At 38.2% G+C, this 19614-nt stretch overlaps 1 protein-coding gene across 6 annotated transcripts in view; it reads left to right on the top strand.

Annotated features, from left to right (window-relative positions):
• The window catches only part of USP24 (ubiquitin specific peptidase 24), a 149993-nt gene that overhangs the window by 20996 nt on the left and 109383 nt on the right, over positions 1–19614 (top strand). The gene's annotated exons all lie outside the window — the stretch shown is intronic.

Raw genomic sequence — 19614 nt, 5'->3', positions numbered from 1 at the left:
ATTTCTCTTCTGCCTTAGTGACAGAATTGTGCATCTCTAACATGCTAAATTTACATAAATATTGTAAAATATTTTCAAAACTTAGGTATCTTTAAATTTTAAATGAAATTGGTAGACTGTCATAATAAAAAGACATTGCCTCAAATAGTCAAAAAACCTGAAAATGTTGAAGTTTTATTACTTAATATACTTGAAAAATAAAGTAATTCCAGTTCCCTCTGTAACCCTCTGCCTGTAATACTGTTTCCCTTAAACTTCAGCTGTTCACATGCATGCACAGCATCACCCACGGCCTGGCTTGGATCCATCCCTTCTCTTTGTTCACGTTGTCCTGTACTCTAAAGACAAGAATTGTGTCTTTATCTCCGTCACCAACACCAAGTACCTTGTCTGGAACATGGTGAGCTTTTGATAAGTGTATTTCTCATCAATTTAGAATCATTGGTTGTTAACGGTTACTTGGGTATCAGTTGGATTTGGCATCTAATGAGAAAATAGTATATTACCTTCCAAAATTCTTATTAAAAGCCTTATACCTTATGTCTATCGGGAGCTATTTTGCAATAGGACGATTCTGAGCAGCTTTGCATGTGTTCTCTTGCTCAATATGTAATTTTTGCCAAGGACGGGCTCTACTCAAAATGATGACTCAGAATATTAAACCGACCTAAATATGGGTTCATGTCACTATTTCCTGCTCTCTTGTGATTCCCTATCTCTTTTGTGTTGGTAGTACCCTCCTCAAAATGAAACGCTGCTGTGTTGTCATTTGTTAACCCTAATGTACACCATGTATGTTCCCCCCCTTTTCAAGACCAAGAATGTTAACTGCTTAGGAGGCAACATGAGATTTTAGGTCTCAAATATATTATTTTTTAGATTTCTGTTTAAAAACTGACTACTGGGCATATATATCATTTTTATCATAGATCATTAGGTACAACTCTGTGGTTTGAAATTCTTAGATACAAGATTTTATACTCACTGATGTTTAATAACTATAATCTTTGAACTCATATTTGTTAATCAAGTTTTTAAAATAGCAGTTTTATTGAGACATAATTCACATGCCCTGAAGTTTACCCTTTTAAAGTGTTCATTCATAGTTGTGCAGCCATCACCACTCCTTAATTTTGGAATATTTTCGTATCACCCCCGAAAGAAAGCTTGCATGTGTTTTTAACAGTCACTGTCCTTTTCTCCCTCTTCCCATCCTCTGGCAGCCACTAATCTACTCTTTATGTCTGTGGATTGCTTATTCTAGATATTTCATATAAATGGAACCATGTAATACGTTGCCTTTTATGTCTGGCTTCTTTCACTTAGCATAATGTTTTTGAAGTTCATTTATGTTGTAGCATGAATCAGTATTTCGTTCATTTTTAGGGCTAAAAAATATTCCACTGTATGGATATACTATATTCATCCATCAGTTTTGATGAACCTTTGGGTTTTTACCACTTTTTGACTTATTGAAAACAATGCTGCTGTGAACACATGTACAAGTTTTTATGTGGAAATATATTTCTCTTGGTGTATCTCATAGGTGTATCTGCAAATAGCATTGCTATGTCCTACAGTAACTATGATTAACTTTTGAGGAACTGCCAAATTGTCTTGCAAAGAGGCTGCACCATTTTATTTATTTATTTTTAAAATAAATTTATTTATTTATTTGTTTTTATTTTTGGATGTGTTGGGTCCTCGTTGCTGCACACGGGCTTTCTCTAGTTGCGGCGAGCAGGGACTCCTCTTCGTTGTGGTGCGCGGGCTCCTCATTGTCGTGGCTTCTCTTGTTGCGGAGCATGGGCTCTAGGTGTGCAGGCTTCAGTAGTTGTGGCGCGTGGTCTCAGTAGTTGTGGCTTGCAGGCTCTCGAGCGCAGGCTCAGTAGTTGTGGCAAATGGGCTTAGTGGCTCTTAATTTTATTTTAAGATTGTTCATTGTTAGTATATAGAAATACAGTTGAATTTTAGATATTGATATTTTATTTGCAACCTTGCTGAACTCAATTATTAGTTCTAGTAGTTTCTTTTTTTCATGAATTCCTTAGAATTTTCTATATACAAGATCATGTCATCAGTGAATAGGCATAGTTTTACTTCATCCTTTTCAATCTGAATGAATGCCTTTTATTTCTTATTTTGCCTAATTGCTCTGGCTAGACACTCTGGTACAATGTTGAATGGAAGCTGAAGAACAGACATCCTTGTTTATGATTTTAGAGGAAAGCATTCAGTCTTTCATAGTTAAGTATGATGTTAATTGTAGGTTTTTTGTAGATGCTTTTCATCAAGTTGAGGAAATTCCCTTTTATTTATTTGTTGATTTTTTTCTGTTATTGTTATGACAAGGTGTTGGTTTTCGTGAATATTTTTTCTGCATCTATTGAAATAATTGTGTGTTTTTTATCCTTTATTCGATTACTGTTTATAGCATTGTATTGATTGACTTTTGTATGCTGAATCAACCTTGTATGCATACTTGGTCATGGTACAATCCTTTTTATATATTGCTGGATTCAGTTTGCTAGCTTATTGTTAAGGATTTTCGCGTTTATATTCATAGGGATGTTGGTCTGTAGTTCTGTTTATTTTTCTTGGGATATCTTTGTCCATTTTTTTAAGCTGTGGTAAAACGCACAACATAAAATTTACCATTTTAACCATTTTTCTGTTGTTGTTGTTGAGGATGAAATGTAAGATCACTTTATTTCTTCACATTTCTGCTCTTATAAGAGCCATCTAAAGTGAGTATTTCTACAAGTCTCTGTTCTGACCAGGGCATGTATTCTGGATAATGTCTCTATACATATATCCACTATATGGTTGTATAACTTACTGTTGATTTAGCACTTATTTAAATGTAAGCAATAAAGTACTTTAAATTGTTATAGACAAAAGAAAATCAATAAGTAATCACCAAAGAAGAATATCTATTCTACTCCCTGAAACAATACATTATCTATTAAATGTATTTATGTTAGAAATCGAAAACTTGAGATGCTCTGTCTCTTCAAAGCTTCCTGTAAAATAAATGTATTAAATTCTTACTTATGTTTCCCAACACGTGTATGCTCACATACAGATGCACATACAACATACAGATGCAATACAAACATTCAATAAGTAAAGGGAAAAATCACCTAAATAATCACATAAGAAAGATCTTTTTAAAGCCCTCAGAATTGTACTATCACTATACAGGTTTGTGATTTGTTAAAAATAGATCTAAACTTTTACACCAAGTAAGCAAGATAACTTCATGATCAGTCTTCAGAATAGTTCTTAGAATTTAAAAATTTCCTATAAATAAAATGACTTACAGATCCATTTTAACCATTTTTAAGTATACAATTCTGTGCATTAAGTACATTGACATTGTTTTGCAACCATCACCCCGTCCATCTCCAGAACTTTTTCATCTTCCCAAATTGGAACTATGTACTCATTAAACAATAACTCCTCATTCTCCCTTGCCCCCAGCCCTTGGCAACCACCCTTCTATTTTCTGTCTCCATGAATATGGCTATTCTAGGTACCTCATATAAGTGGAATCATATAATGTTTGTTCTTTTGTGACTAGCATATTTCACTTTAGCATAATGTCTTCAAGGTTCATGCATATTGTAGCATGCATGTATTAGAATTTCCTTCCTCTTATTAAGGGTGGAATAATTTTTGGTTGTATGTATATACCACATTTCGTTTATCCATTCATTGATGGACACTTAGGTTGTTTCCTCCTTTTGACTATTGTGAATAATGCTGCTATAAGTATAAACACGGGTGTACAAATATTTGTTCACGTCCCTTCTTTCAGTTCTTTTGGATATATACCCCAAAGAAGAATTGCCGGATCAAGTGGTAATTTTATGTTTAATTGTTTGAGGAACTACCATACTGTTTTTCACTGTGGCTGTACCATTTTGTATTCCCATCAGCAATGCACAGGGTTTCCAGTTTTCCTACATTCTTGTCAACACTTGTTATTTTCTGTGTTTTTAATAGTAGCCATCCTAATGGATGTGGAATGTTTTTGTCTGGTTTTAATGTCAGGGTAATACTGATCTCATAAAATAAGTTGGTAAGTATCCTCTCCTTTTTTTTTTTTTCTTTTTTTCTGGGGGTGGGTGGGTCAGGGGGAAGAGTGTGTAGGATTGATGTTAATTCTTTAAATGTTTGGTGGAATTCACTAGTAATGGCATCTGGTCGTGGCTTTGTGGGAAGCTTTTGATTACAACATTCTCTTTATTTTGTATAGGTCTATTCATATTTTCTGTTTCTGCTTGAGTCAGTTTTGGTGGTTTATGTCTTTTAGGAATTTGTCCATTTCATCTAGATTATCTAATTTGTTGGCATAGGGTCATCAGTAGCATTCCTTATAATCATTTTTATTTCTATAAGGTCAGAATTGATACCCTCTCTTTTATTACTGATCTTAGTGATTTGAGTCTTCTCTCTTTTTTTCTTGGTTAGTCTAGCTGAAGATTTGTCCATTTTGTTGATATTTTCAAAGAACCAACTTTTGGTTTTGTTTATTGTCTCTTGTTTTTCTGTTCTCTCTTTCATTTATTTCCACTCTAATCTTTATTATTTCCTTCCTTCTGCTTGCTTTGGGTTTAGCTTACTCTTCTTTTTCTAGTTTTGTAAGGTGCATGGTTATGTTATTGATTTGAGATCTTTTTTCTTTTTAAAAAATATTTCCCTCCAATCACTGCATCTTATAAGTTATATTGTATTTTTATTTTCATTCATCTTAAAGCATTTTCTAATTGCCTTATGATTTCTTTTTTGGCCCATCAGTTGTTTAGGAGTATATTATTTAATTTTCACGTATTTTTGGATTTCCCAATTTTCCTTCTGCTCCTGATTTCTAATTTCATTCCATTGTGGTCACAGAACATACCTCGTATGATTTTAATCCCTACAAATTGATTGAGGCTTGTTTTATAACCTAACGTGTGCTCTGTCCTGGAGAATGTTTCATGTGCACTTGAGAAGAATGTATATTCTGCTGTTATGGGGTGGAACGTTCTATAAATGTCTTTTGTATACTTAGTCTGTGGTATTAATTCTTCTGTTTCCTCATTGACCTCTGCCTAGTTCTAGCTATTATTGAAAGTGAAACTCTCCAACTGTTCTTGTTGAATTGTGTATTTCTCTTTAGTTCTGTCAGTTTTTGCTTCCTGTACTTCGGGTCTCTGCCATTAGATGCATATTTGTTTAGAACTGCTATGTCTTTCTGATGGATAAGCCCTTTATCATTAAAAAAAATCCTTCCTTATCTCTAGTAATAAATTTTCACATGACTTCTACTTTTTTCTGATATTAGTGTAGCCACACCAGCTCTCCTTTGGTTACTGTTTTCATAGTATATCTTTTTCCATTCTTTTATTTTATCTTCCTTTTTTTTGACTTTTTTATCATTACGAAGTATCCCTCCTTGTCTCTAGTACTGTATTTCTTGTCTTAACATCTACAGGCATACCTCGGAGATATTGTGGGTTCAATTCCACACCACCGCAGCAAAGTGAATGTTGCAATAAACGGACTCACATGAAGTTTTTGATTTCCCAGTACATATAAAAGATATGTTTACACTATACTGTAGTCAGTAAATGTACAACAGCATTATGTCTAAAAAAATATACATACCTCAACTCTAAAATACATTATTGCTAGAAAACACTAACCATCACCTGAGCCTTCAGCGAGTTGGAATCTTTTTGCTGGTGGAGGTCTTGCCTTGATGTTGATGGCTGCTGACTGATGAGGGTGGTGGTTGCTGAAGGTAGGGGTGGCCGTGGCAATTTCTTAAAATACGACAATGAAGTTTGCTGCATCAGTTGACCCTTCCTTTCATGAATGATTTCTCTGTAGTGTGCAGTGCTGTTTGATAGCATTTTACTAACAGAACTTCTTTCAAAATTGGAGGCAAACCTCTCAAACCCTGCCACTGCCTTATCAACGAAGTTTATGTAATATTCTGAATCCTTTGTTGACATTTCAACAATCTTCACAGCATCTTTGCGAGGAGCAGATTCCATCTCACGAAACTACTCTCTTTGCTCCTCCCTAAGAAGTAACTCCTTATCTGTTCAAGTTTTGTCATGAGATGCAGCAATTCAGTCACATCTTCAGGCTCCACTTCTAGTTCTCTTGCTATTTCTTTTTTTTTTTTAATTTATTTATTTTTTGGCTGCTTTGGGTCTTTGTTGCTGTGTGCAGGCTTTCTCTAGTTGTGGTGAGCGGGGGCTACTCTTTGTTGCGGCGCGCGGGCTTCTCATTGCGGTGGCCTCTCTTGTTGCGGAGCACAGGCTCTAGGGCGTGCAGGCTTCAGTAGTTGTGGCACGCGGGCTCAGTAGTTGTGGCTTGTAGGCTCGAGAGTGCAGGCTCAGTAGTTGTGGCACACGGGCTTAGTGGCTCCGCGGCATGTGGGATCTTCCCGGACCAGGGCTCGAACCCGTGTCCCCTGCATTGGCAGGCGGATTCTTAACCACTGCGACACCAGGGAACTCCTCTCTTACTATTTCTACCACACCCGCAATGACTTCCTCCACTGAAGTCTTGAACCCCTCAAAGTCATCCACAACGGTTAAAATCAACTTCTTCCTAACAGCTGTTAATGTTGATATTTTGGCCTCTTCCCATGAATTATGAATGTTCTTAATGGCATCTAGAATGGTAAATCCTGCGCAGATCATTTTCAATGTATTTTGCCCAGCTCTATCAGAGGAATCACTATCTATGGCAGCTATAGCCTTACAAAATGTATTTCTTAAATAATAAGACATGAAAGTTAAAATTGCTTCTTGATCCATGGGCTGCAGAATGGATGCTGTATTCGCAGGCATGAAAACAACATTAATCTCATTGTACATCTCCATCAGAGAGCTCTTTGGTGACTAGGTGCATTGTCAGTAAGCAGTAATATTTTGAAAGGAATATTTTTTTTCTGAGTATTAGGTCTCAACAGTAAATTTAAAATATTCAGTAAACCATGTTGTTAACAGGCGTGCTGCATTCCAGGCTTTGTTGTTCCATTTGTAAGGCATAGGCAGAGTAGATTTAGCATAATTCTTAAGGGCCTTATGGTCTATGGAATGGTAAATGAGCACTGGCTTCTACTTCAAGTCACCAGCTTCAGTAATCCCTCACAAGAGAGTCAGCTTGTCTTTTGGGGTTTTTTTTGGGGGGGGGAGTGTTGTTTATTTCTTTAATTAACCATTAAAAAAAATTTTTAAGGTTACTTTCTATTTACAGTTATTACAAATTATTGGCTATATTCCCTGTGTTGTACAATGCATCTTTGAGCCAATCTTACACTTAATATTTTGTACCTCATCCTCCCCCACCCTTACATTCCTCCTCCCCCTGTCCCCACCACTGGTATACACGAGTTTGTTCTCTGTATCTGTGAGTCTGCTTGTCTTTTGGAGCTTTGAAGCCAGGCACTGACTTCTCCTCTCTACCTGTGCAAGTCCTAGATGTCCTCTTCTTCTAATATAGGGCTGTTTTGTCTATACTGAAAATCTGTTGTTGACTGTAGCCACCTTCTTTAATTACCTAATTAGATATTTTGGATAACTTGTTGGAGCTTATGCATCACCACTTGCTGCTTCACCTTTCACTTTTTTTTTTTTAAACATCTTTGTTGGAGTATAATTGCTTTACATTGTTGTGTTAGTTTCTGCTTTATAACAAAGTGAATCAGCTATACATATACATATATCCCCATATTTCCTCCCTCTTGGCGTCTCCCTCCAACTCTCCCTATCCCACCCCTCTAGGTGGTCACAAAGCACCGAGCTGACCTCCCTGTGCTATGAAGCTGCTTCCCACTAGCTATCTGTTTTACATTTGGTAGTGTATGTATGTCCATGCCACTCTCTAACTTCTTCCCAGCTTACCCTTCCCCCTGCCTAGTCCTCAGGTCCATTCTCTACATCTGCATCTTTATTCCTGTCCTGCCCCGAGGTTCATTAGAACCATTTTTTTTTAGATTCCACATATATGTGTTAGCATATGGTATTTGTCTTTCTCTTTCTGACTTCACTCTGTATGACAGACTCTAGCTCCATCCACCTTACTACAAATAACTCAATTTCGTTTCCTTTTATGACTGAGTAATATTCCATTGTATGTATGTGCCACATCTTTATCCATTCATCTGTTGATGGACACTTAAGTTGCTTCCATGTCCTGCTATTGTAAATAGTGCTGCAATGAACATTGTGATACATGCCTCTTTTTGAATTATGGTTTTCTCAGGGTATATGCCCAGTAGTGATATTGCTGGGTCATATGGTAGTTCTATTTTTGGCTTTTTAAGGAGCCTCCATACTGTTCTCCATAGTGGCTGTATCAGTTACACTCCCACCAGCAGTGCAAGAGGGTTCCCTTTTCTCCACACCCTCTCCAGCATTTATTGTCTATAGGTTTTTTTGATGATGGCCATTCTGACCGGTGTGAGGTGATACCTCATTGTAGTTTTGATTTGCATTTCTCTACTGATTGGTGATGTTGAGCATCTTTTCATGTGTTTGTTTGCAATCTGTATGTATTCTTTGGAGAAATGTCTATTTAAGTCTTCCACCTGTTTTTGGATTGGGTTGTTTGTTTTTTTGATATTGAGCTGCATGTTTGTTTTTTTGATATTGAGCTGCATGAGCTGTTTATATATTTTGGAGATTTATCCTTGTCCGTTGATTCGTTTGCAAATATTTTCTCCCATTCTGAGGGTTGTCTTTTCGTGTTGTTTATAGTTTACTTTGCTGTGCAAAAGCTTTTAAGTTTCATCAGGTGCCATTTGTTTATTTTTGGTTTTATTTCCATTTCTCTAGGAGGTGGGTCAAAAGGGATCTTGCTGTGATTTATGTCATAGAGTGTTCTGCCTATTTTTTCCTCTAAGAGTTTTATAGTGTCCGGTCTTAAATTTAGGTCTCTAAATCCATTTTGAGTTTATCTTTGTATATGGTGTTAGGGAGTGTTCTAATTTCATTCTTTTACATGTAGCTGTCCAGTTTTCCCAGCACCACTTATTGAAGAGGATGTTTTTTCTCCATTGTATATCCTTGCGTCCTTTGTCATAGATTAGTTGACCATATGTTTGTGGGTTTATCTCTGGGCTTTCTATCCTTTTGCATTGATCTATGTTTCTGTTTTTGTGCCAGTACCATACTGTCTTGATTACTGTAGCTTTGCAGTATAGTCTGAAGTCAGGGAGCCTGATTCCTCCAGCTCCGTTTTTCTTTCTCAAGATTGCTTTGGCTCTTTGGGGTCTTTTGTGTTTCCATACAAATTGTGAAATTTTTTGTTCTAGTTCTGTGAAAAATGCCATTGGTAGTTTGATACGGATTACATTGAATCTGTAGATTGCTTTGGGTAATATAGTTATTTTCACGATGTTGATTCTTCCAATCCAAGAACATGGTATATCTCTCCATCAGTTTGTATCATCTTTAATTTCTTTCATCAGTGTCTTACAGAATTCTGCATACAGATCTTTTGTCTCCCTAGGTAGGTTTATTCCTAGGTGTTTTATTCTTTTTGTTGCAGTGGTAAATAGGAGTGTTTCCTTAATTTCTCTTTCATATTTTTCATCGTTGGTGTATAGGAATGCAAGACATTTCTGTGCATTAATTTTGTATCCTGCAACTTTTCCAAATTCATTGATGAGCTCTAGTAGTTTTCTGGTGGCATCTTTAGGATTCTCTATAGTATCATGTCATCTTCAAACAGTGACAGTTTTACTTCTTCTTTTCCAGTTTGTATTCCTTTTATTTCTTTTTCTTCTCTGATTGCCGTGGCTAGGACTTCCAAAACTATCTTGAATAACAGTGGGTGAGAGTGGACATCCTTGTCTTGTTCCTGATCTTAGAGGAAATGCTTTCAGTTTTTCACCATTGAGAATGATGTTTTCTGTGGATTTGTCGTATATGGCCTTTATTATGTTGAGGTAGGTTCCCTCTATGCCCACTTTCTGGAGAGTTTTTATCATAAATGGGTGTTGAATTTTGTTGAAATCTTTTTCTGTATCTATTGAGATAATCATATGGTTTTTATTCTTCAGTTTGTTAATATGGTGTATCACATTGGTTTGCAAACATTGAAGAATCCTTGCATCCCTGGGTTAAATCCCACTTGATCAGGTGTATGATCCTTTTAATGTGTTGTTGGATTCTGTTTGCTAGTATTTTGTTGAGGGTTTTTGCATCTATATTCATCAGTGCTATTGGTCTGTAATTTTCTTTTTTTTGTAGTATCTTTGTCTGGTTTTGGTATCAGGGTGAAGGCAGCCTCATAGAATGAGTTTGGGAGTGTTCTTTCGTCTGCAATTTTTGGGAAGAGTTTGAGAAGTATGGATGTTAGCTCTTCTTAAATGTTTGATAGAATTCACCTGTGATGCCATCTGGTCCTGGACTTTTGTTTGTTGGAAGATTTTTAATCACAGTTTCAATTTCATTACTTGTGATTGGTCTTTTCCTAGTTTCTGTTTCTTCTTGGTTCAGTCTTGGAAGGTTATACCTTTCTAAGAATTTGTCCATTTCTTCCAGGTTGTCCATTTTATTGGCATAGAGTTGCTTGTAGTAGTCTCTTAGGATGCTTCGTATTTCTTGGTGTCTGTTGTAACTTCTCCTTTTTCATTTCTAATTTGATTGATTTGAGTTCTCTCCCTCTTTTTCTTGATGAGCCTGGCTAATGGTTTATCAATTTTGTTTATCTTCTCAAAGAACCAATTTTAGTTTTATTGATCTTTGCTATTGTTTCCTTCATTTCTTTTTCATTTATTTCTGATCTGATCATTATGACTTCTTTCTTTCTGCTAACTTTGGGTTTTGTTTGTTTTTCTTGCACTAGTTTCTTTAGGCGTAAGGTTAGATTGTTTATTTGAGATTTTTCGTTTCTTGAGGTAAGCTTATATTTCTGTAAACTTCCCTCTTAGAACTGCTTTTTCTGCATCCCATAGGTTTTGGATCGTCGTGTTTTTAATCAATTAATTTATTTTTTCTGTGTTGGGTCTTCGTTTCTGTGCGAGGGCTTTCTCTAGTTGTGGCAAGCGGGGGCCATGCTTCATCGTGCTGCGCGGGCCTCTCACTGTCGTGGACTCTTGTTGCGGAGCACAGGCTTCAGACGCGCAGGCTCAGTAGTTGTGGCTCATGGGCGTAGTTGCTCTGCAGCATGTGGGACCCTCCCAGACCAGGGCTCGAACCCGTGTCCCATACATTAGCAGGCAGATTCTCAACCACTGCGCCACCAGGGAAGCCCTGGATCGTCGTGTTTTTGTTGTAATTTGTCTCTAGCTATTTTTTGATTTCCTCTTTCTTCAGCGATCGCTAGGTTATTTAGTAACGTATTGTTTAGCCTCCATGTGTTTGGGCTTTTTATGTTTTTTTCCCTGTAATTGATTTCTAATCTCATAGTGTTGTGGTCAGAAAAGATGCTTGATATGATTTCAGTTTTCTTAAATTTACTGAGCCTTGATTTGTGACCCAAGATGTGATCTATCCTGGAGAATGTTCCGTGTGCACTTGAGAAGAAAGTGTGATGTGCTGTTTTGGCATGGAGTATCCTATAAGTATCAATTAAATCTTTCTTGTCTGTTGTGTTATTTAACGTTCGTGTTTCCTTATTAATTTTCTGTTTGGATGATCTGTCCATTGGTGTCAGTGAGGTGTTAAAGTCCCCCACTATTATTGTGTTCCTGTCGATTTCCTCTTTTATAGCTATTAGCAGTTGACTTGTGTATTGAGGTGTTCCTATTTTGGGTGCATATATATTTATAGTTGTTATATCTTCTTCTTGGATTTATCCCTTGATCATTATGTAGTGTCCTTCTTTGTCTCTTGTAACATTCTTTATCTTAAAGTCTATTTTATGTGATATGAGTATTGCTACTCCAGCTTTCTTTTGATTTCCATTTGCATGGAATATCTTTTTCCATGCCCTCACTTTCAGTCTCTGTGTGTCCCTAGGTCAGAAGTGTGTCTCTTTTAGATAGCATATATATGGGTCTTGTTTTTGTATCCATTCAGTGAGCCTGTGTCTTTTGGTTGGAGCATTTAATCCATTCATGTTTAAGGTAATTATAGATATGTTTGTTCCTATGACCATTTTCTTAATTGTCATGGGTTTGTTTTTGTAGGTCGTTTTCTTCCACTTAGAGAAGTTCCTTTAGCATTTGTTGTAGAGCTGGTTTGGTGATGCTGAATTCTCTTAGCTTTTGCTTGTCTGTAAAGCTTTTGATTTCTCCGTTGAATCTGAATGAGATCCTTGCCGGATAGAATAATGTTGGTTGTAGGCTCTTCCCTTTCATCACTTTAAATATATCCTGCCACTCCCTTCTGGCTTGTAGAGTTTCTGCTGAGAAATCAGCTGTTAACCTTTCGGGAGTTCCCTTGTATGTTATTTGTTGCTTTCCCTTGCTGCTTGTAATATTTTTTCTTTGTATTTAATTTTTGATAGTTTGATTAATATGTGTATTGGCGTGTTTCCTCTTGAGTTTATCCTGTATGGGATTCTCTGTGCTTCCTGGACTTGATTGACTATTTCCTTTCTCATATTAGGGAAATTTTCAACTCTAATCTCTTCAAATATTTTCTCAGTCCCTTTCTTTTTCTTTTCTTCTTCTGGGAACCCTATAATGCGAATGTTGCTGCATTTAATTTTGTTCCCGAGGCCTCTGAGACTCTCCTCAATTCTTTTCATTCCTTTTTCTTTATTCTGTTCTGTGGCAGTTATTTCCACTATTTTATCTTCCAGGTCACTTACTGTTCTTCTGCCTCAGTTATTCTGCTATTGATTCCTTCTAGAGAATATTTAATTTCATTTACTGTGTTGTTTATCATTGTTTGCTCTTTAGTTCTTCTAGGGCCTTGTTAAATGTTTCTTGTATTTTCTCCATTCTATTTCCAAGATTTTGGATCATCTTTACTATCATTACTCTGAATTCTTTTCCCGGGAGACTGCCTATTTCCTCTGCATTTGTTTGGTCTGATGGGTTTTTACCTTGCTCCTTTATCTGCTGCATATTTCTCTGTCTTATCATTTTATTTTACTTACTGTGTTTGGGGTCTCCTTTTCTTATGCAGCGGGTTCGTAGTTCCCGTTGTTTTTGGTGTCTGGCCCCAGTGGGTGCGGTTGGTTCAGTGGTTTGTGAAGGCTTCCTGATGGAGGGGACTGGTGTTCCCTTGTTCTGGTGGGTGGGGCTGGATCTTGTCTTTCTGATGAGAACGACTGCGTCTGGTGGTGTGTTTTGGGGTGTCTATGAACTTAGTATTATTTTATGCAGGCTCTCTGCTAATGGTGGGTTTGTGTTCCTGTCTTGCTAGTTGTTTGGCATGGGGCATCCAGCACTGGAGCTTGTTGGCCGTTGGGTGCAGCTGGGTCTTAGTGTTGAGATGGAGGTCTCTGGGAGAGCTCTTGCTAATTGATACTGCATGGGGCTGGGAGGTCTCTGGTGGTCCAATGTCCTGGAGTCAGCTCTCCCACCTCTGGGGCTCAGGCTGTACCCCCGGCCGGAGCAGCAAGACCCTGTCAGCCACTTGGCTCAGAAGAAAAGAAAGAAAAATAATAATAATATATTTTAAAAATAATAAAGAAAAAATAATAAAATAAAAGAAATAATAAAATAAATAAATTTTTTAAAAAAAGAAGAGAGCAACCAAACCAATAAACAAATCTACCAGTCATAAGAAGTACTAAAAACTAAACTAAGATTAGCATAAAAATCAGAAACAAATCAGTCACAGACAGCAAACCCCATGTCTACAGTTGCTCCCAGAGTCCACTGCCTCTATTTTGGGAACATTTGTTCAGGTATTCATGTATTGCACAGATGCAGGGTTCATCAAGTTGATTGTGAAGATTTAATCCACTGCTCCTGAGGCTACACAGAAAAATTACCCTTTCTCTTCTTTGTTCACACAGCTCCTGGGGTTCAGCTTTGGTTTTGGCCCCGTCTCTGCGTGTAAGTCACCCTCAGGTGTCTGTTCCCCACCCAGACAGGAGGGGGTTAAAGCAGTGGCTGATTGTGGCTCTCTTGCTCTCTCAGGCCGCTGAGAGCGAAGCGTATGGTAGTCGTAATTGGAATGCAGGGCAGGCCTGCGGCGGCAGAGGCATGACATTGCAACAGCGTGAGGCATGCCTTGTGTTCTCCCGGGGAAGTTGTCCATGGATCTCGGGACCCTGACAGTGGCGTGCTGCACAGGCTCCCTGGGGTGGTGGGGTGTGGATAGTGACCTGTGCTTGCACACAGGATTCTTGGTGGCAGCAGCAGCAGTGTTACCATTTCACGCTTGTCTCTGTTGCCTGAGCTGATTAGCCACGCCTTGTGCCCGTCTCTGGAGCTCGCTTAGGCGGTACTCTGCTTTCTGTGGGCACACGGGGAAGGAATCCCCTCTCCTCGCGCGCCCTGAAACAATGGCCTCTTGCCTCTTTGGCAGCTCCAGACCTTTTCCTGGACTCCCTCCCGGCTAGCCATGGCGCACTAGCCCCCTAAAGGCTGTGTTCACGCAGCCAACCCCAGTCCTCTCCCTGCGCTCCAACCGAAGCCCGAGCCTCAGCTCCCAGCCCCCGCCCGCCCCGGCGGGTGAGCAGACAAGCCTCTCGGGCTGGTGAGTGCCGGTCGGCACCAATCCTCTGTGCAGGAATCTCTCCGCTTTGCCCTCCGCACCCCTGTGGCTGCGCTCTCCTCCATGACTCCGAAGCTTCCTCCCTCTGCCACCCGCAGTCTCCGCCCGCGAAGGGGCTTCCTAGTGTGTGGAAACCTTTCCTCCTTCACAGCTCCCTCCCACTGGTGCAGGTCCCGTCCCTATTCTTTTGTCTCTATTTTTTCTTCTTTTTTTTTTTGCCCTACCCAGGTATGTGGGGATTTTCTTTCCTTTTGGGAAGCCTGAGGTCTTCTGCCAGCGTTCAGTAGGTGTTCTGTAGGAGATGTTCCACATGTAGATATATTTTTCATGTATTTGTGGGCAGGAAGGTGGTCTCCATGTCTTACTCCTCTGCCATCTTGAAGGTTCCCCTGTCACCTTTCTTTTTTTTGTGGTACGCGGGCCTCTCACTGCTGTGGCCTCTCCCGTTGTGGAGCGTAGGCTCCAGACGAACAGCATCAGCGGCCATGGCTCATGGCCCAGCCGCTCCGTGGCATGTGGAATCTTCCCGGACTGGGGCACGAACCCGTGTCCCCTGCATTGGCAGGTGGACTCTCAACCACTGCGCCACCAGGGAAGCCCACCTTTCACTTTTATGTTATGAAGATATGCCTTCTTTCCTTCAGCCTCATGAAGCAGCCTGTGTTAGCTTCAAACTTCTTCTGCAGCTTCCTTATCTCTCTCAGTCTTCACAGAATTGAAGAGAGTTAGGGCTTTGCTCTAGGTTAGACTTTGGCTTAAGGGAATGTTGTGGCTGGTTTAATCTTCCACCCAGACCACTAAAACTTTCTCCATATAGCAATAAGCCTGTTTTGCTTTCTTATCATTTGTTTGTTCAGTGAGTAGCAGTTTTAATTTCTTTCAAGAAGATTTCCTTTGCATTCACAACTTAGCTAACAGTTTGGTGCAAGACACCTACCTAGCTTTTGGCCTGTCTCAGCTTTCATCATGCCTTCCTCACTAAGCTTAATCGTTTCTAGCTTTTGATTTAAAGTGAGAGACATGCTACTTACTCTTCCTTTCACTTGAACACGTGGAGGCCATTGTAGGGCTATTAATTGGCTTAATTTTAATACTGTTGTGTCTCAGGGAGTAGGGAGACCTGAGGAAGGGAGAGAGACCGGAAACAGCCGTTTGGTGGAGTGGTCAGAACACAGACATTTATTGATTAAGTTTGCTATGTTATACAGACACAATTCTTGGTGCCCCAAAACAATATAAATAGTAACATCTAAGATCACTTATCACAGATCACCATAACAAATGTAATAATAATGAGAAAGTTTGTAATATTGTGAGAATTACCAAAATGCAACTCATAGACATGAAGTGAGCAAATGCTGTTGGAAAAAGTGTTGATAGACTTGCTGGATGCAGGGTTGCCACAAACCTTCAATTAGTAAAAAATGCAACATCTGCGAAGCACCGCAAAACAAAGCACTATAAATCAAGGTATGCCTGTATTCTGTTTGTTACTAATATAGCCACTCCGCCACCTTTACGTGTGCATGATATATCTTTTTCCACCCTTTTATTTCAACCTCTTTATGTCTTTTAATCTAAAGGGTATCTGTTGTAGACAGTTGGATCACTTTTTAAAAATTCATTCTGAAAATCTCTGCCTTTTGGTTAGAGCATTTAGTCCACTTTCATTCCATATGTTTCTGATAGTTATAATTTAATATAATTATTTGATAAAACAAGATTTACATCTGCCATCTTGCTGTTTGTCTTCTATGTTTTATGCCTTTTAATTCTCTAATCGTCCATTACTCCTCTGTTTCGTATTAAGTATACTTTCCAGTGTACAATTTTAATTCCCTTGTTTTTTCTTTCACTGTGTAATTTTTAAAGCTATTTTATTAGTGGTTGCCCTGTAGATTACAATTAACATCCTGATCTATAGCACGATCTATGGTAATTCAAATTAATACCAACTTAATTTCAATAGTGTACAAAACATTCTTCCAATATAACTCTGTTCTCCACCCCCGCCCTTTTGTGCTATTATTGTCATATGGGTCACATCTGTATTCATTATAAGCCCATTAACATGGTTTTGTAACTATTGCTTTGTGCATCTGTCTTTTAAATCAGATAGGAAAAGAAATACTGCATTAATACTGTCTTTAATAACAGAATTATGAAAGGCCATGGAGGTGATGAGAATGAGGTTAATTCCACATTTGTGAATTTTTAAGAAAAAAATCTGTTAAAAAAAAGCTTTTACTGGAAAAATATTTATTAAAATGTCAGTGTGATTAATTTATAAGTGGTGAAATTAACGGTGGGTTTTATTTTTTGCTATTCATATTTTCTACAGTGAACATGTATTACTTATTTGGTAATTTAAGACAAAAACAAAGGTATTTAGAAACCAAATTATGTTACCAAGTGGAATGAGATTCTTAAGTAAAACATACTCAGTATAATTTAACGGTTTTTTTTTTTTTTACCGCTATAGGTGAGTCCCTACCTCTCTAATTCATTAGGTTCTTCAAAAATCTATGTTTTTATATATTTATTTTACTAAATTATTTTAATTTTGAAATAATTCCAGGTTTACAAAAACGTTGCAAGAATAGCGCAAAACTATTTTTGCAACTTTTCTGTAAATGTCAAATTATTTATATAACCTTTATATAAATTTGAAATTTTTATATAAACTTTATTCAGGTTCTTCAGATGTTAACATTTTATCACATTCTCTTTATTCTTCTTTTTTTCTCTAAATATGAATATCCATGTATGTATAATGTGCACGTGTATGTAAAAGTATGTGTGTGTTTTGTTGTTGTTTTCTCTGAAATGTTTGAGAATAAATTAAAGACATGATATCCCTTTACCCTTAAATACTTCAGTGTGTATTTCTTACAAATGAGGATATTCTCTTATGTAACCTCAGTATATTATCAAAATCGGGAACATTAATCCAGTACTAAAGTCCTTTGAAGCCAAGAAGTAAAATTAAACAAATAAAAATTCCTGGTTCAAGATCTAATCCAGGATCCCATGCTGCATTTAGTTGTTATGTCTGTCCAGTCTTCCTCAATCTTTCCTGACTTTGACATTTTTGAAGAATACAGGCTATTTTTTAGGTTGTTTCTCATTTTGGGTTTCATCATGACTAGAGACAGGATGCATTTTTGGCAGGACTGTCACAGAAATGATGTTGTGCCCTTTACAGTGCGTCCATTCAGGAGGCACACGATGTTTGTGTCATTACTGATGATGTTAAAGGTCTCCCCCCACCCCCACCCAAGGAAGCTCTTAGCTTGGGGCAGGTTTTGTTTGTCGGCTTCTAAACAATAGCGATTTATTTCTCGTGGTTCTTGAGGCTGGAAGTCCAAGATCAGGGTACCAGCATGGTTGCATTCTAGTGAGGGTCCTCCTCTGGGTCACAGGCTGGCGTCTTCTTGTTGTGTGGAGAGCAGAGAGGGGATGCAGGCTCTCCTGTGACTCTCACAAGGGCAATAATCCCATTTGGAGGCTCTTGGTTTTCATAGCTGCTAAGTACATTTAATGATTTCATACATGATTTGATCTATTAACTCCCTGTGGAAATTAATGGTAGATATTTCATAGTAATGACATATTCCCATCATACAACTGAATTCTATTTTTATATGCCTTATTCTACTTTGATCCTAGGTTCATAAATTTAAGCATTTAACAAATGTACAATTTTGAGACTATCTTAAAATCTTTACATTTTGATTCTCCTCAGTTCCTTTAAGTAAAGTGGTTTATTTACAGAACTTATTAATTAAAAATATTTCTGAGGGCTTCCCTGGTGGCACAGTGGTTGAGAGTCCGCCTGCCGATGCAGGGGACACGGGTTCGTGCCCCGGTCCGGGAAGATCCCACATGCCACGGAGCGGCTAGGCCTGTGAGCCATGGCCGCTGAGCCTGCGTGTCCGGAGCCTGTGCTCCGCAACGGGAGAGGCCACAACAGTGAGAGGCCCGCGTACCGCAAAAAAAAAAAAAAAAAAAAAATTCTGAAAGTATTGTGTTTAAAAACTGAATTATCCCCAAACATTATGACTCTAAATTTACTTCATCCACCATCCCTCACTCTTCACCCCCAATTATATTGTCTTCTACTCCATTTTAAATTTTTATTACCTTCCTGTTTTTTGTCTCATTTTCATCCCAATTTAGCCATGAACCTGAAAAAAAATGTGTTGCATTCCTTTAGATATCATTCATGTGGGGTTGAAATTTGTTTTTCAGTGTGTTTTTAAATCATTTCTGCTTTATATTTATGGTCTTTTCCTTCATTGAGGCTAAAGGTGAATTCTTTTTAATGGAACTGTTTTATTTTGTAATGATCAAATTATAGAGTGGGTTGTGAAAATGGCTAGGTTTTCAAAGGAGCCAGGTGTTAGGCCATTTGGGAGGAGAGGTTCCATTTGATTTATTACAGATTACTATAGCGAGTACTGATGGAAAGTTTGGCAGTTACCCCACTGATAGTTGAAACTTCGCATGAATTATTTTTCTATTTAAAAATACGTTTTAAATACCTACTTTGTGTTAGACACTAGGTTTTAGAGATATAGAAGTGGTCAGAAACAGTCCTCGTCCTTGTGGCTCGCTTGGTCTAGTGGGGGCAAACAGAGTAAATCACAAATAAATGTAAAATTATATCTGTGAGTTGTGTTATGAAGGAGAAGTTCGGGATGGTAGGGGTATAAAATAATTAAAGGAATTTGACAATGTTTAGAAGTTCTGGAAAGGTTTTTCTCTGAAAGAGTTTAGAGGGTTTAAGAGTTAAGTAGGTTAAAGAGGGCAGAAGGCTGAGTTCAGGAATAGCGGCATCCCTGTGGAGATGGACCGAAGTAGATGGATTTGAGAGAAATATAGGAGGTCTGATCACTTAGTCTTAGGGGTGGAGATGGGAGAATAGGGTTTTAAGAATGTGTCTTGATTTCTGGCTATGCTGCCAAATGAATGTGGTGCC

The sequence above is a fragment of the Pseudorca crassidens genome, chromosome 2 (assembly GCF_039906515.1).
Source record: "Pseudorca crassidens isolate mPseCra1 chromosome 2, mPseCra1.hap1, whole genome shotgun sequence".
Lineage (NCBI taxonomy): Eukaryota > Metazoa > Chordata > Mammalia > Artiodactyla > Delphinidae > Pseudorca > Pseudorca crassidens.
Note: the sequence above shows the minus strand (reverse complement) of the source record. Positions and strands in the feature narration are given on the sequence as shown.